The sequence below is a fragment of the Scophthalmus maximus genome, chromosome 22, assembly GCF_022379125.1.
Source record: "Scophthalmus maximus strain ysfricsl-2021 chromosome 22, ASM2237912v1, whole genome shotgun sequence".
NCBI lineage: Eukaryota > Metazoa > Chordata > Actinopteri > Pleuronectiformes > Scophthalmidae > Scophthalmus > Scophthalmus maximus.
The window spans coordinates 11,112,376-11,129,744 of NC_061536.1; the positions used below are offsets into that span (position 1 = coordinate 11,112,376).

Genomic DNA, 17,369 nt, shown 5'->3' on the forward strand with positions numbered 1-17,369 from the left:
TGTGTGTGTGTGTGTGTGTGTGTGTATGTGTGTGTGTGTGCATGCGTCACTATAATCCTGTCCACTGGCACAAACTGCCTCGAGTTCGCCGCCGTCAAGGCAAAAAGAAAAAAAAGCGCGTGACATCCTGTTCACACCTCCGAGGATGAACCCTCGCACCCAACAGACACGGCGTGACACATTGAGCCTGCTCAGCACCGGCCCAGCAGCACAATAGCCCGTGATGACAAGTGTCCCTCTGTGTCTCCGGGCCGAGCTATGTGGAGCCCTCTTCGCAGCCGATTGGCCCGGCTCCGATTTGCGCGATGCGTGGGCTGAAATAACGCTGAACAATGGCTGCTTCAATATGAACGGGCCGTTTAAGATCTATGGCAACAAAACAGTGAATAAACAACAATCCAGGGAACAAGAGTCACACTCAGCTCTTATCCCTCCGCCGCGGCTCAATGTCCTGATTGTCCCGCTGGCCTCGAGTCTCTCTTGTACATTATAGCCGCACATTTGTCTCCAAATTGTCTTCCTAATCTCGCCCATTATGATCTCGCATTACCATAATAAATAGTGCGCCCGAGTTAAAGATGACGTCACTTGCCGTCCTGGCACCAATCACTTCAAACGTTCCTCGCTGCCCTCTGTACCTCGGGATGTGTCCGCCGGGTTTTGCCCGAGGGGGCCCGAGGAGGATTATGTAGCGGCGGTGTGATGTTGTTGACACTCCTGTCGCCTTTACAGCTCCGACATGCCAAGACTTGGGCTCGTGTCCGCCGCAGAGTGTGTGTAAATGTGTGTATCGAGGAAGACGGGGGGGGGCAGGCGAGTTTGAGAGGTCAATGGAGGAGTTTTTGGGGTGTAAGATAGAAGGGGGATTGTGTGTGTGTGTGTGTGTGTGTGTGTGTGTGTGTGACTCATCGAGGGGCTGGGGGGAGAAGAGTGTTGGGCCAGCTGGCAGCCTCTGGCTCCAGTGTGCACCCCTGGGTATCCGGTTTGGCGCAAATTCTCGCTGCTGCGACAGCTGGGACCTGGGTGCCAACCAAGACAGAACTCACAAACAGGCACTAACACAGACACACACACACACACACACACACACACAGACCCATGCACACAGCCCGAGCGCACATACGCTCTTCGTATGCGAACGGCAAACTTGTGCGGAAAATGTACGGACCCAATTTTCGTGAGTTCAAGTCATAGTGTTCCTTTCAGCTGCTCCACAATATCTTAATAGTAATTATAATAATTTATCATGTTCTAAGTTGTCCCCAACTGACCAAAGGTCTGTTGTTGCTCTCATTGCTATGATCTTTTGACCATCCTCTACGGTATTTCCCATGCACAGATATTGCAGAGGGTCAGGATGCTCGTCACAGAAGTCTCCGTAAAGTCTTCCATATAGCTTGATACCATTTTTCCGTAACCGATGGCAAACTGATATTTTAACTTCAGCTTATCTGGGATCAGCTTTTTCGGTTCGATAGTTACATGCACTTTTCTTTTATGATTATCATTCATATTAGGCCCATTAAAAGAATCGTACTCGGCCCTTATTCTTAATTTTTCAACTCGCAGTTTAAGCAGCTGTTGAATTTCCACGTCAGTGGGTGGTGGAATAAGTACACAGATAAGAGAAGAACTTAATGGTGCAATTTGCTTTGGTAAAGGGACAATTTTCCCATTATAGGGATAAAAAAAAAGAAGGAAATCCGTATTAAATATGCTTAAAAAGGACCGGCAGAGATTCATGTTTAATGGAATGTCCTCGCATTTCATGGCTGCAAATCTTTGAATTTGCAGTTCATTTAACAGCGTATGATAGCTTTCTCTTCAAAATCACAACTCCGTGATCGCGTTATTCTCACGTCACGTTGTGTTTTGTTTTTTTATACCTCTCAGGGTTCTTGTTCCACAGCCCTGGGGAGAACAGAAGAACGAGGACATGGTTTTTCGGAAAGCGGGGGGGGGGGTCACGGGGGTCGTAGACGGCCGCGAGTCGCTGAGGGAGGCAGGGAGGTTAATGGGAGTAAATCAGGGAACCGCAGAGGTGAGGTGGAACCTGTGAGGGTTGTTTTTTCTTCCAATGCTGACTCTCCGCCTCGCCTCATTTGTCCGTGTGCTCTGCAGCGGCCGGCCTTTGAGCAACCGCTCAAAATAGAAAAGAACCGACTCAGGATCGCATATAGTTTTTTCCGTTGTTCATTAGTCATACGGTGTTGGCTTTACTGTGAGGGCTGAAACCTTCTTTTTCCTCAAATGGAGTTGGTTCAACGTCTTAACGCTTCACTTCTTCACCGTTTTTCGTAATGGTTGTCAGGTCGTATGCTTGTTGTGCACAAGGTGAAAGTATTTTGTGGCCGCGCCTAAAGTGGCGTGACTAAAGTGAGTAAATCTGTACCTGCCAGTCATCGCTACTTGAGAGAGTGCGGCACGCGAGGTGTCCCCGCTTCCTCCCCTTGTGCAAAATCTGAAGGCAAAAAAATCATATCCCAACTTTGGAAAACAGGTGCTGCCATCTCGCGCTTTAGACGTCAAATCTCAGCGGCCAATCAGGGGGCGTTTCATCAAACAACTCATTTAAACCAAGCTCACTGGAAGAATGAAACAAAATTACAGAAACAATCTTTGGGGAAAATGTATTTCAATGTGCACCGACTGATTTCTTTTGTGTCCGCTCCAAGTCCCATCTGCTAAAATGGAGGAGGAAGGGTTCATGACCCATACTGCAGCCAGCCACCAGGGGGCGACCGTGATCATTTGGGGGCGCTGTCATGTCGTCCATCTTTATATACCGTCCATTGATGGTAACGCCCAACTCTCCGGTCTAACTGTTGCACTGCTGATCAAGGTGGATTGTGGGTAATAAGAGGAGTTGTCACGTGCTGTTTGAACGAGATGAAGAGAAGGGAAAAGCGGGGAGAAAACCAATAGTGACCACGTTAGCACAGGCACAGATGTGCATTGAGAAGAGTTCAATCCTGCGTGAAACTGAGCCGGGATAGGTCAGGTGGCTCGACCGGTCGACAGACAGGTGTGTGTTGGATTGAGCCACTTGTATATATATATATATATATGTATATATACATATGAAGACAGACCGGCAGGCAGACGGATAGAGATGAAGCATTATTTATGAACCTGTCTCCGCCACTTGCCTTTGTCGCTGTAACGCACAGAGAAAAGCCGAGGGCCCCTCCCGCCTCCTTCACAAGCACAGCGAGGCTCCTCGGCGGGAACGCGAGGGGGCCGGCGCGATGCATCGCCGCGTGTGCCCTCACCTCCTCAAACTACGCGGGACAGCGGCACTTTGTTAGCGCTCACTTTGATTAATTGCGGGTTGGCGGGGAGCGGCTCTATTTACTGCATGTAGGTCAGGCTGTGCCTGCTCAACCATTAGGCGGCAAAAAAACACAACAACCCCAGATGTGCCCAAAATGTGGAGAAGTTTACTTTTGCTTCGCTCACGGCGAGACGCGGCGGGGGCGGCGCTGCCGCCGGCGCCGGACCAGGGTCCAAAAATATTTACGTCGCTCCAGAAATGCAGAAGTGTGACTCTGCTGTGTGTCGTCCTCTCTGGCCTATACGGAACCGGCACGGCCCTGGTGTCTGGCAATGTGCCAACTGTTGTCCACCACTATGGTCCGGACTGGAATAACTCCACATTAGACATTCGTGGTCCCCAGAGGATGACATGAACTGATGTTGGTGTTTGACTCTTGCCCCTCCATGAGGCGGAGGTTTGTGTTTTACAGTGTGTCAGCCGTTCACGTATGAAGACCGCAGCACGAGGTCGTCCGTGTCAGGCGCGTTCACAAGAACCGCCGGAACATTTTCCCGCAACATTCAGGCGAGGGCCGGCGCCCGGTCGGGTCCGTCAGTGTGGACAGAGATTACTTTTGATTACGGAGATCGTTTCAGTTTGAAAACAAATGGCCTTTCATGGGAAAATTGAAAAAAAAACCCTGCTTTTTAAATGACTGTAATCTTTATTAGGGTAACTTAAGGTTGAGGACAAGTAATGACAGATATAAAGACTCTCTCTATATAAAAAAAGTGGCTGTTAAAAAAAGTCCATTATCTGCTATTTAAAGTCACTGGCTTTGGGGGGGGGGGCCTTATCGACTTCTCTTCTGGACTTAAAATGTCCCAGCTGGTGAAGTGGAATTTGGCCTTGGCAGAAACAATGGTAGGAGGGAGGACTGCACAAGCCTGCAGCCTCGCTCCCAGATCCACGTTGTTTAAGGTTAGTGAAGAACACAAAGGAAAGAATGTTAATAACGCCGGGCGTCGACCCCATTACCGGATCATTTCAGCTCTGTTTACATTTCATTTCCCCCAAATTGACCCCGGTGAGCGTGTTGTTTTGCCTTCCCGACACGGGGCGCGATTTAACGTTAAGGGGTCTGTTTAAAAAGGCTACAGATGCTCAGCGAGTGAGTCGCTTCCCCCCCCAGCGCCGCTCTGCACTTCATTAGTCCGCCGGCAGAGTCAGTTGAAATATGCTTTTGTTGTTTGTCTTTTCCTCATTTGGATTGAGCGGCGTCTCAAATTCATTTCCCCCCCCAGTGGAATCCTCCCTCCTGCCTCGGGCGCACACGGTCGCACACTGTGGACTCTCAGGCAGCGATACAGTTCTTCTTCTTCTATCCGCCTCTTACCCTTCCCATTGGTTCGCAGCTCTTTCCGTACCTGCCCCCGGTCATGCGCGCAACTGCGACGAGCGGGATTTGGCGACCCGCGCTCCGTTTCATGGGAGCCGCCGGCCCCGATTTCTCCTCCCTCACCTGCAGACAGTTCCCTTTCAAAAGGGGTCGTTGAGAGGAGACAGGGAATAGTCAGGGACGGACACATTTCTGCAGACTTGTACTGGCAGTGAGCACTGAGCTACAAGTCGATTACTAACGGTACATAAGGAGAGACGCACACACAGAGAGAGAGTATTGAATGCACAGAGCATCTTTCTGACAAACATTTCCGTACACTTGGAAGGTTTTCTCATAATTTGCCGATTGGAGCGAGCCACTGAAACAGGGAGTGGTCCTGATCTCCAACGCATCGTTTACAGTCAACCTTTTATTCATTAAGTGATCTCTTATTACTAGGTACATTGTATCTACGAAGTTGGCCTCCTGAGCAACACTGATATCTTCTTGAAATATGTGCGTGCGTGTGTGTGTGTGTGTGTGTGTGTGTGTTAATGTCAATGTATTTCCCTTGTCGTCCGCCGTGACCTTTCACTTATAATAATAATACACACTTACAATAATCTAACCTCCGGGAATGATCATCTATTCAACTTTCTTTATTTATTTTCAAGGAATCGTCAGATTTGCTTGTAGAGGCATGTGTCAGAAAACCTGACACGGGCGTCTCTCACCTCGCAGGTGTCACCTGTTCGTCGGAGATGAAAGTTTGTCCAACTTCTCGTCGACGCCGTCTCTCCCACTCTCTCATTCCCCCTGTCCGCTCGCTCTTCTTCCATCCCTTTTTTGTTTGTCTGTTGTTTTTCTCTCACCGCCGCTCGTCTCTTCATCTGGCATTTCGATGAAAGGCCGCGACGAAAAAGTTCAGGTTTGGATGCGGCCTCCTTTTCTTCTGCCACGGAAGGGGGAAGAAACAGCTGGAGGTCGGAGAGCAGGGCCGCTTGGTCTTGACATTCACAGGAAATCGGCGCGAGAGGGTTTTGTTTTCGGTGTGTGTCTGTGATGCACCGAGCTAACTGTCAGACGTTGGGGGGCAGCGAAGCCTTCTTCTTGACATGCTCTTTCTTTGACTGTACCCCTCTGTGGCGTGTCCAGCACCGCCGGCCCGCGTCATCTCCCATCAGTGGCTCTTGAATTTCGAAACCCTGGCGATTACATTTCCGTCAGCTCCGTCACACTCCCCCGAACGCAGCCTCTTCGGCAACACCTTGAGAGAATTGAGAAGTTGTTCTCTTGAACCGCTCTGGCAAATTTGAAATTCGCAAACAACACATTTCAGACGGAGGAAGACGAAAGGCAGGCCGCTCATTTTCTCGCTGGCGACCACTGGTTTGGTTCGCTGAAATGACAGCCGCAGATTTGATCTGCCGCTCAACACTACCGCGATGAATTTGCTGAGAACGCAGCGTCGGGCCGACCCCTGTGATGATGGAGAGCGACTGCATGCATGAGATCGTATACTAAAACACTGATGCTCAAACACGCCCCGGGCCAACGAGCATCAGCATCCTCAGCAGTTTATGATCCATGTAGGAAAAAGAAACGGTAAAGAAAGCAAAGTCAATAAAGCAGCGGCCTTATTCTTGTACTCCAATGTAGATCCAGCGAGTCCAAGTATTAAGCGTGTGGTGAGGAAGGATTTCCAGGCTGTTATTTCATTCTAATACAAGCCTGTATTTAGCAAACACACGTATTCCATCCATCCATCGTCTACCGTTTTATCCATTTAAGGGTCGCGGGGGGGCTGGAGCCAATCCCAGCTGACATTGGGCGAGGGGCGGGCTTCACCCCGGACAGGTCGCCAGCCTATCGCAGGGCCACGTACAGAGACGGACAACCGTTCACTCTCACATTCACACCTAGGGTCAATTAAGAGTCCCTTCCATTGACGGTCAACAATCGCTGTGTGTGAACTCGTCTCCTCAAAGACGCAATTCGACACGTCGCAGCCTCCAACTAGATTCCATATACCCGGACGAACCGGCGACAACTACAGCCAATCAGAACGAAGTTTTGCAGCAATATTATGAGTGTGTGTGTGTGTGTGTGTGTGTGTGTATGGAGAGTACCTTTGTATCTCTTTGTAAATGTGTAAGAGAATCTGCAAATGCGTACTGAGGTTTGTGAATGCGAACAGGAATCTGCCAATCAGCTGCAAAGGGAGAGGTCAGACAACGACAGAGCGCTGAAGAAGCTCTTGGGTATTTCTGGCAGGGGGGTTTGTCGTGTAGTGTCGTCGGTCACTTTGGAAAGTCTGAACTCGGCTATGACTGTTCGCAGGAGGACTCGGCCCGTTTGTCAGGTAATCGGTCATTTATACCAACAAAAACAAAAACGTACTGTGTCCATGTCCAGGCCTGCTCTTCATTGATTTGTTTTCACTCAGTCCAACACAATTCTAAAACGACTCTTGACTGTTTTTGATCAAAGACACGAAATCCACACATCCTCACAGACTACACAACCGATAAATGGATCCCGATGACACCGCTCCCCGGCGCGTACCCGCGGCGCGCACGCTCCTCTGAACGCGAGTGGATGCCCTCGAGGCATCAAAAAGGGGTTTTGTTTAAACTCGGCCTATTTGGCAAACACGCCGCTCTTGTGCGAGCGCCAATGGATTCAACGTGTGCGCATTTCTTTTTCTCATTGTTCGGCGCGTTGCACTGAGATTCAGTTAATTGGCTGGTTCTTCGGCCTTGTGCGAGCGTGCGCGTGAATTTGTGTTTGCATGTTTGTGACTTCCTTCCTGCTTTGATTTAATTCTATTTTAGTGCCACCTCGCTTTAAAGAAAAAAAAAGAAGCCGAGAATCTACCTTCTCCCTCAGCTTTGCTTGTATAACCACAACAAACGGAAAAAGGCATTTTTTATTTATTTTTTTTAAAGCAGATTCTGTCAGAATCTGTCATGCAGTTCAAAACAAACAGCCCCCCCCCCCCCCCCAACCACCCCCACATGACACAGCAAACAGACTGTATCATCTTCGCATGCATCGGTGGCTGTGTCTGAAAATAACCCGTGGACTCGTCTTCAGCTTCCCGGCAGGTTCTGGTGAAACATATGGTTTTGTCATGTGGAATGAAATGACGGCAAGATCGTCCCCTACATGTGAATGTGGAGGAATATTCCCTATGGAACATCCGCAAGTCTTCGGCGGGATGTGGATGACAGACAAAACCACTTATGAGGGAGACAGTCTGTCTCTTTGAAGACTAAATTTGATTTTGACCTTTTAATTTGTTTTTCTGTACAGTCTCTCTGTAGAGGCCGATTTATTGATCTCACATCCTAAGACCCCGGGTGATCTGAGGCGGGTGGACACTACGGCCCACGTCGAGTTTCACAGGTCAAAGGTTAAACATCGGACTTCGGGAAGTTCAGAAAAACAAAGAAATTGAATTGATTCATTTAATTTTTGTTCAACAAATTGTCCCGGAGCAACATTTGCGCACATTTGGGTTCCGGAACAAATCCCCTCCGGAAAAGAACTTCCGGAAAATGTCCGGACTTCAGTGCATGTCTGAGAGCAGCTACAAGCTCCAGTTTTACAAGATGATCACTTCAGCAGACCGGTGCATCATGAGGAGGCATCGTCTGTCTCATTGGAAATATTTGAAGCACTTTGCTTTCAACGGTGAATGCAGAGGACGAACATTTTGAGTCTCTGCGCCGTGCGGGCTGCTTCTGGTTCTGAAAAATGGCCTCATGCATAAATTCCGTGGGCTGTTGCGCGGGGCACACACGCACACACGCACACACACACACACACACGGTGATCATCAGATCTTACGGCTCCCCGCGGACGCACGCTCGTGCTATTGCAGATCCAACATGCAACCATCTGGCAAACGTGTCCGACAAGACTGCGGGTTAAAGAGCAACATTTGGCTTTGTCCAGCGATTAAAAACCTCTCTCTACGTCTTTATTGTACTATTTGTTCCGTTGGGCTCTGTGGTTCTCCGCCGTTCCAAGAACGATGCGGAATAACGCCACAGTGGGGAAGAGAGCTGGGACTGTCTGGGGTTCTGCCGCATTGTAATTTCGACACTGACTGATTTGCCCCTTTGGAACTGGTTTATTTGCTTTTAATGGCGTTGTGCAACTTATGTAACACAGCCACGAAGGACAGACTTTCTTTTTTTTCTTTTTCTTTTTTTTTCCCACCTCAAGCACAGTATTAATAAACGCAACGTTTAATGTGACTTTGTAATCCTGATTTCAATATTTGACTTTGAAAAGCTGTAACTCCAGGTCTGCTCGTTAGCTTTTCTCTTTTCTTTTTTTTGGCCCCCGGGTCATTGTTTGCTCGTTTCTCATAAAACATACAGTATCTTCTTCTCACAAAAAAATGACTGTTTCTGAGGTCAACAAACAGGACTTGAAACACTCTTTCTCTTTCTTATCCCGTCACTCTTTTTCTTGTTACAGTTAAATCAACGAGTCTTTGAAATTACACAACAAAAATGTGCCCTTGGTCCGTGGCCTCTAGAACAACAAACACTGTGTTTCGTGATCTAATGTCCTTATCTGCAGCACGCAAAATGTGTTTGTGACAGATTTCGGAAGGACCATGGTTGCATTGGGTTTAGATGTTGACCTGGTTGAGGCGAGGTGACCTTGACCCTTTCTTGGGAGGACAGGATTACAACTCTATTACAACCTTAAAATCCAGTCCACACATGTAATCACTCAATATTGCTGATATTATATACGCAATAAGCAAATCTCTCTCTGAACCTTAAGGTTACCTGTTGAGCCGCATTTCGTAATAAATAAAATGCCACGACAGTTGTTACTGGAAACTCTGTCGCAATCCCAAACCCTGTCTGGGGGCGGGGGGGGGGGGGGGCTCGTCATCGCAGTGAATGGGAAACGATCTTATCACCGCGTTGGTTATCCCGCAGGCAATGTAGCATGTGGCATTCACGTGGATGTGTCACTTGCATTCAGCCAGAGCCCCGTGACTAAGGCGGAACTCCCTAACCGTTGAGCAGCATGCGAACCGATTTTCATCCAACTTGATTTACAACTCTCTCCAGTCCACTTCCCACACGCTCCCTCCTTTCTCTCCCTCCACACCTTGGTCCCTTTCATTGTCATCCACCTCTTCTTTCTTCCCCCCCCCAAGCGCCATCTCGACAAATTAGGGAGTAAATGAGGAGGGAGGAGTGATGCGGGTGATGAGGCACGCCAGAATGTCACCAGAATGTCAACAGATGACAAGCAGCGGGGGGGGGGGGGGGGGGGGGGGGGGGTGTTGAAGAGGGAGAGGGAAAGAAGGAGAGAGACAGAAAGAGAAGGAGAGAGTGTGATGAAAGGGGAAAGTATTCCCTGAAAGCCCAGACTTGAAAAGAAGTGATTAATGAAGCCAGATGTTAGACTTCTTTTAACATGAATCATCGCATTCCCCATGACAAAGCAAAAAAAAACTAGCCTCCCCCCCCCCATCCATCCCTCCCTCCCTCCTCCATTTCCCCAAACAGCGACGCAGCAGGCAAATTACTTCCCAGACTGTAGAACGGAGACAGATCCAGTTCTTTCTTTTTTTTGGCTTGAGCAAATTTCTCCTTGCCAGGTCAGGACAGTAAAATTGACTAAATGTTTCAGGCTTTTGTTTCACGCTGACATCACTTTATTCCGATCCATACCTCGCCGAGAAACAAACCACTGTCTCTTGAAAAGATACACTCAGGTAGAATCCACGCGAGCGAGCGCTTGTTTGCCGGGCCGAGCTGATTACGGCATCGGGGGCAAATCCAGATGTGTGTGTGTGTGTGTGTGTGGCTCTGCGAGTGGCTCGACGGTGATGCCAGAACACAACGGATCCTTCAGAACAAACATTTGCCAGCCGCACCACACTGACATATTTTTAACGAATCAATGCAGCTCGGCTTGTGGTCCAGAAAATGTCAGCCTGGCATCCTTGATTGATTGAACACGTTGCAGCGAAATGAATTGTGGAGAGGGGACGAGATGAAGCACGGGGGGGGGGGGGTATTGCTTTTCCTTAGGCCGAGTTTATGAAATTTTTACTCTTACAACGCACGACTTAACATGCAGCATAGCTAAATGTGGGCGCGTGTAAAATATATGCTGGGTAAAAAAAAACCCAGAGAGACACAACAAGCAACACACAGGCTTTCGTTCATCCGGCTGTCGATGCTCAGAAGGCACAATTCCCGTGTGACTTTCTTCAGAATTCAGACGCGTATGTATAAATTGAAGACATCACAGGAAAGACAACGTCATGTGCAAAACAGAACAACATGTTGACTCTTCCACCGACAGTAGGAACACATGCTCATTATGCGTCGTTTTAAATTGTCTTTCTACATCTTTTTTTTTTACACAGATATGTGACCTGAAAGCCGTATTATTGTTGGAACACTGATTTTAATTGTCTGGGATTTGCATGTTTTTGTGAAAGCACTTTGTGATGCTACTTCTGAAAGGTGCTATATAAATACAATTATTACTATTATTATTATTATTATTATTTCGGCACGCTGATATTAGCATTTCTGCCGCACAATTAGCGCATGTTCTGGACGAGTCAGATGAGACAATTGGTCCTGAGACAAGTGGTCCATGGAAGCATGGGGGAACAGGGAGATGGGCCCTGTTAAGTCCTAACAGCCTTGAACTTGACCTTTTTACACAGTGAATATGATTTGTTTAAAAAAACAAAAACAGAAACCAGAAATGTAAGACTACAATTTGTGATTTCTGTGTAACATCTCTCATATTTGGTCAATGAGCGCAGATGTTTGTCTTGGCCTCTGTACAGGTGTGATGTGCTTAGCCTAGCTTAGCATACAGATGGGAAACATGTAGGGAGAAATGGCTGTCAGATATTTGGTACATGACTTTGCATATCGTGAGGTGATGGGAGGCGTTCTTATTTTTTTTTATCTTCGGACTCGCGAGGCTATGCTAAGATAGGCTACAACATGTCCCAGCTTTAACACGCTGCGAAGAAGTAGGCTAGACAGAATAACTGGTTCTCACATTTCTGGTTATGTTTTGATTAAACAAGCAAGATGATCGAATAAGTAAGTAAGTTTTAGCAGGATTATTTTTTTAACTTTTCTGTCTCCACTCTTTATGCTAAGCTCAGCTTAACAAAAGGGTCAGAAACTAACGCACAGACATGATGTTGATGTTGATCTTCTCATAATCGCATTTCTCGATATGTTAAACAATTCATTTTAAAGACAGATTCTCATCTTACAGCGTGTTTCTTCATTAGCCTCTGGTTCCTCCGTTCGGTCCGGTTGGTGAGGTCGCTACGTCGGATTGGCGGCCCTCGGAGGATGTTTCGCTAATAACCCCGGAGTAAAAAATGGGTCAGCCATGAAGCGTCGGCTGAAGCTGTTGTTCACTTCCAATGTCAGAAAAGCTCGTTTCAAATCCCAAGTGGAACTCCACCAACCCGACGCAACCCTCCAGCAGTAATAAAACATAAGAGGACCTGATACACATAGCCAGAAGGAAACCCAGGCCTCGGCCGTCTCTGCGACTCAGCGTTAAGCCCTCGCCGACAGAGGAGGCCATCCATAATTAACCCTGCACTGTCGAGTCAAGGCAGCAGTCATAACATGTCCTCGTATGTCACTCTAACCTCTCTCCTCGCATCGCTTTTTTTCCCGCCGCCAACTCGTCACCCGCATCTGTCGCTCCCCGCGCAAAGGACTGCTGCGAGAAAGGGCGAGGGAGAAGACTTTGATCTGCCGTGTTTCCTTCACAGCATCTCTCTCGGAGGCCTTGGACAGCAAATGATACTCAGAACAGGGGGAGAAAAATGTGTTTCTTGTTTGCTTCTTGTTGTGGGCGATTTCTGTGATTTATTCCCTGTTGGCGGGGAGTGATTGAACTATTTGGCTATAGGGTAATCGACATCTGTTGTTCTCAGCAGAAATCAGTATGTTGTAGTTAGTGTCTTTATTTCCTTCTCTATATTCCCCCCTTTTCCTCTCTGAATCTCAATGAATCTGTGTATGAATAAAGATTTCATTAATTCCGGAGATGGAGAAATGGGCAATTAAAATGTGTGAATCAAAGCAGAGAAAGGGGAGAGGGAGAGCGAGTGCAATTGACTGAGTCAAAGGGTCAGAGAGGCTAAGTCGGGGAGAAAGAAAGAACAAGGAAAAGAGCAAAAGACAGTGATTAAAAATTGAAAGGGGGAGATTGATTTGCCTACCTTTGACTAGAAACTGAAATAAGGGCCAATCAAATGTGTGAGGGAGGGTAAAGTGAGAAAAATGTAACAGCGAGGGAGTCAAATCAGAGACGAGAGCCATGCAGACACAGGGAGATAGAGAGCGAGATTTAAAAATTGATTTCATGGGGGAAAAAACAAGATGTAGAAGAGAAGCAAAAAGGTCATCGCAAAGACACTCGGCAGACGGCATACATCCCCCGAGGCTGAACAATCCTAAGAAAGTAAAACAAAATAAAATTGGATCTGCCTCTTCATCTGCATCTGCACAAAGATGTAATGGGTAATTCTTCCCAGGCCCCATCTCTCCACAAAGTTTCGGGGGAATCAGTGTCGTTTTTGTCTAAAAAAAACCTGCAAACAATTAAAACCAAAGAGCAGACGCGGGTGAAAACATAACCTCCATGGCGGAGTTGATTTAGCCACATTGGCGATGTCGGTCTGTTGTCCCGCAACTTTGGTCCAGACTAAGTTCAAGCGCCGGATGGATTGACATGAGGTTTTAAATGCTTGACGTCACTGATGTACTCCCAATTTTTCAAAATAAAACCAGTCGTACATAATCCTAAATCAATTGAGGCAATGTTGCAAATGTTGGCGCGCTAACCTTTCTTTATGACGATGCCTAACATGGTAAAAAGTACACCTGCTTAAACATTAGGGCCAGGCTTTACCCCCGCATCTCCTCAAGGACGGGGCGGAGGTTCATACAGTATGCATGGCGGATATGTGCTGCACATATTTTCGAATATGCGCGCATGCTTGTGCTTCCTCGAACATAAACTGAGATCAGATTCAAATTCCTATGACAACGTGGTGTGCGGAGACAAATGACGGGAGCTTTGGAAACAGACCGTATATATTGCATAGGGTCTGTTTTTTCCCGAGCTCGCCAGCTCTATCAGTGGAATTAAATCGGCCCATTTATCATTCTATATGAGTGGCTTGCATGGGTAATTGTAAATTAAGTGGATTACTGTGCAGCATAGTCCCTGTGGGAATTACAGAATCTCTGAATGGATGCAAAATCCTAGCGTACAGTAGCCGGCAGGTCCCACGGCAGTATCAGCACTTTCTGAAGCAATGATATCAGCATGAGCTCCCTCTGAATGATGCTGATTTAATATCCGCGCGCTGGATGTAATGATACTGACACTCATTTTGTTTCAGCTCCCTGAAGTGGGGCCAATGTTTTAAGTGATTGGCACATTCAGCCGCAACTGTGCTTAAGAATGGGCGTTTCGTGGGACGAGGTTTAGACCCTTTCTTATGAGCAGGGATACTTCCATTCTGCTCGGCCAAGACTGATGTTTTGTCTTCAATCGCAGAGTTGGGAAGTAAAGAAGGATAAAGGATATGTAAAGTTGCTCTTTCAGGGCTTTGCGTAATACAAAAACTAAAAGATGCATTCTCTTTTCCTCCTGGCTTCAGTGGCCTTATACCATCCAAATCCCTCAAATCAAAATCCACCTCGAATGAATTGCAGCGGAATACAAATGAGGAAGAAGTGGCGGGGATTTCTGTTTTAATGAGGACAAAAACCTATCACCACATCTAACCTGAAACGCTTCATTTGATGCTGCCTGCCAGGCGGCACTTCCCAGAAGAATTCCGGGGTTAAAATTGTAGAGTTTCAGCGCGGTTCGCTGTGGCCCCTGGCAACTCCTGGCAAATGACGGCCTCCCTCCCACACCCCCAAACATTTAAACCCAGCTCAGTTTGCCCAAAGCAATCTCGGCTCGGGAGTCGAAAGGTCACTTTAAATAAATAAAGAATGGGGAGATCACTAAGCATCCCACACACAGAGTGAGCAGCACTTTGAAAGGATGGCCAAGGCTACACCATTTAGCATTCAGTAGCCTGAAGCAATCCACGAGGCTGGCAGTCTGAGAACAGAAAGTCAAAGTCCAGATTGACTCCCACTCACTTGCCACGGCTACATCAGTCATATTGCTCCTTTGGCTAAACCTCTGACCTGCTTGTCACCGCACTGTATGCTGTTGTCAGCTGCGAGGAGAAGGCGACTACATGGAATTAATTATTTGCCTCAGGTCGGGAGGACCGGGTCACTGTTCTGACCGGCATTTCATTACAATATGTTAATATTTCTGGGTCTCTCTCAACTTTAACTCTCCCTAAGTTTGCAAGAATAGGCACCAAGGGGGGGAGAGCAGCACAGGTGACGGGGCGAAAAGATTGGCCGTGACGGATACTTGAGAAAACCTTAATGTTGTTCCCCGAATCTTCCAAAACGAAGGCAGCATTCTTGGAGTAGAGGAGCACACTCCCCGTGAGACCACGTAGACAAGATTACACATCAGTGGAAGTCTATTCTCCGGGTTTTAGAAGCCAATTCACAAGCCCTTAAAAGTGAACTCAACTGGATTTTGCGATTCATTATTCACAGGCCATCCACACACACACACACACACACACACACACACACACACAGATGCACACACACGCCAAAAATATAGTCTCAGGTGCATACACAAGCCAGGTGGATGGACCCAAACACACACACACGCACACGCAACCCTGAGATACAGTACTTTTTGGACACAGTGTTTTTTTGGCATGAGGTCTTGTGCACACCTTCACATACACACACACCCTTTGTCATTGCAGGAGCCCAGCTGGTTACATCATCCAGGGGAGGGGGGGGTTATCAGCGAGTGATCAGCAGCAGCCCGAAGACTCTCAAAGACTGTTTTGTCTTCCTCTTGCATGAAACTCCCTCAACCCCACAGATTACCTTGCAGCCGTGGGTATTTGTTTACCGCGGCCTGAATTTGCAAGGCTTTATCATGGACGCCTGCCATCACCAAGGGGAAGTGCTTTACGCGCAGTTTATCAGTGCCAGGTGAGTCGCAGAGAGTGCACAGGTAATCTGGGTCTTTACTTGAGCAGCATTTTGAAGGTTGTTCATTCAGTCAGGACACATAACATTACAGGTTATGATCTTATAATTGAATATAAATGGCAAATGAATGTCAAGTTGGACAGATTTAGTGCAGAAGATTCCGTCATTGGTTCCTTTTCCAAACCTACAAAGTGAAACATCTCATGATGTCAACATCTAAGTCATCGCTGCCTTAGAGCGATATCTTATTGACATGTTTTATTGCTCCGGTGCCCTGAATGACTAAATCTGCCCAAAACTATATCATAAACGATAACAACTAACATGTGTTCTTCATAAAAAGTCCAGGACACAAAAATATGAAGGAAAGCTAAAAATATGCTTGACCCCGTCGAGGTCACGGTCCGAAACGAGAGAGATTTTCTGTATTCCAGACAGCAAATTCAAGAAAAACACGTGAAAAGTGCGTTGTACAACACCGTATAACAAGTTATTGTTATGACGTGTGGGTTGCGCCTCACTCGTATTAACGTTACAAATCACATGGCTGTCTTTGAGAAACGCTGGTCTTTTTGACGCTGCTCACTGCTGTTCACCTGCTGTATCCTAACACGGGCCCACTCGGACATTCTCTGGAGATTTTACTCGGGAGGGCTGGCAGGAAAAAGTTCCGGACAATGCGGTAGCATTTGCAGAAATTCGTGTTCTCGCGTGCAGCCCCTCCGGAAAAAAAACAATTCAAGGAAAATGTACGGACTTCAGGGCATGTCTGAAAGCAGCTAGACTCTTCAAACCACCTGGATGAAAAAAAAACCCAAAACAACTTACCAGTTCCACAGGTTTCATCTGTTTCCCAATTCAGGAACCTGGAAGTGTCACGTCCTCGCTTGCTCTTTCTGTAAAGCAGAAGAACGGCAATCGGTGCATCATTTTGGACGAAAACACATTTCAGAGAAATATCAGAATACGCTGACGAGACAACGTTTCACGTCATGTCCAGTTTGCATCGGGGGCAAAGTTTGGAAAGTTAGGAAACTCTCCCTGTAACTGTGATCCACGAGTGGCACAGACTCAGGCCGAGACACTGATTTACCTTCTGGCAAGTTCCTTTTTTTAATTTACAACTTCAGCTTCATACATTTATTCAGAAACTTTTAAAATTCCAACACCGCGCGTACCGAGAAGCCACGCAGCCTGGCGCCGGCATGCTGATGAGTTCCCGTCCCGGCCTTGTTTGTAACTCTGCAGCTTTACATCTTCGGAAACTAATGATCCAACACTTGTGAGAGTCGCACTTGCTGTTATTTCCATGAATGTTAAATTTGCGACTTCCTGTATTTTTCTTGTGAAGCAATTTCCTGCTCCTACATGCTGACAGGCTGATTTCGTTTCGTGCAAAACCGGAGAATGTACAGCATGAGTCGGCTCTTCTCCAACTCGAACCCGCGTTTGGCAGATTACAAAGCCGCGCTTTACTTTACTAATCTCGCCTGGTCCAGCTTTTTACGGTCCCACAGCTGGCCAGCTTTTGCTCGTCCTCGTCCCATATCTCGGACCTGCCGCGGCGCCGTGAGGGAGAGGAGAGAGC

The 17,369-nt window shown here is 47.3% G+C and overlaps 1 long non-coding RNA gene across 1 annotated transcript; it reads right to left on the reverse strand.

Moving 5' to 3' along the window:
- Positions 1-5,262: 5,262 nt before the first annotated feature.
- Positions 5,263-17,222, reverse strand: LOC118291754. The gene is made up of 3 exons (XR_004786742.2): positions 16,960-17,222; positions 16,610-16,677; positions 5,263-5,904 (listed from the first exon to the last, which is right to left on the reverse strand). It is a non-coding gene; the product is annotated as an uncharacterized LOC118291754 (long non-coding RNA).
- Positions 17,223-17,369: the final 147 nt, after the last annotated feature.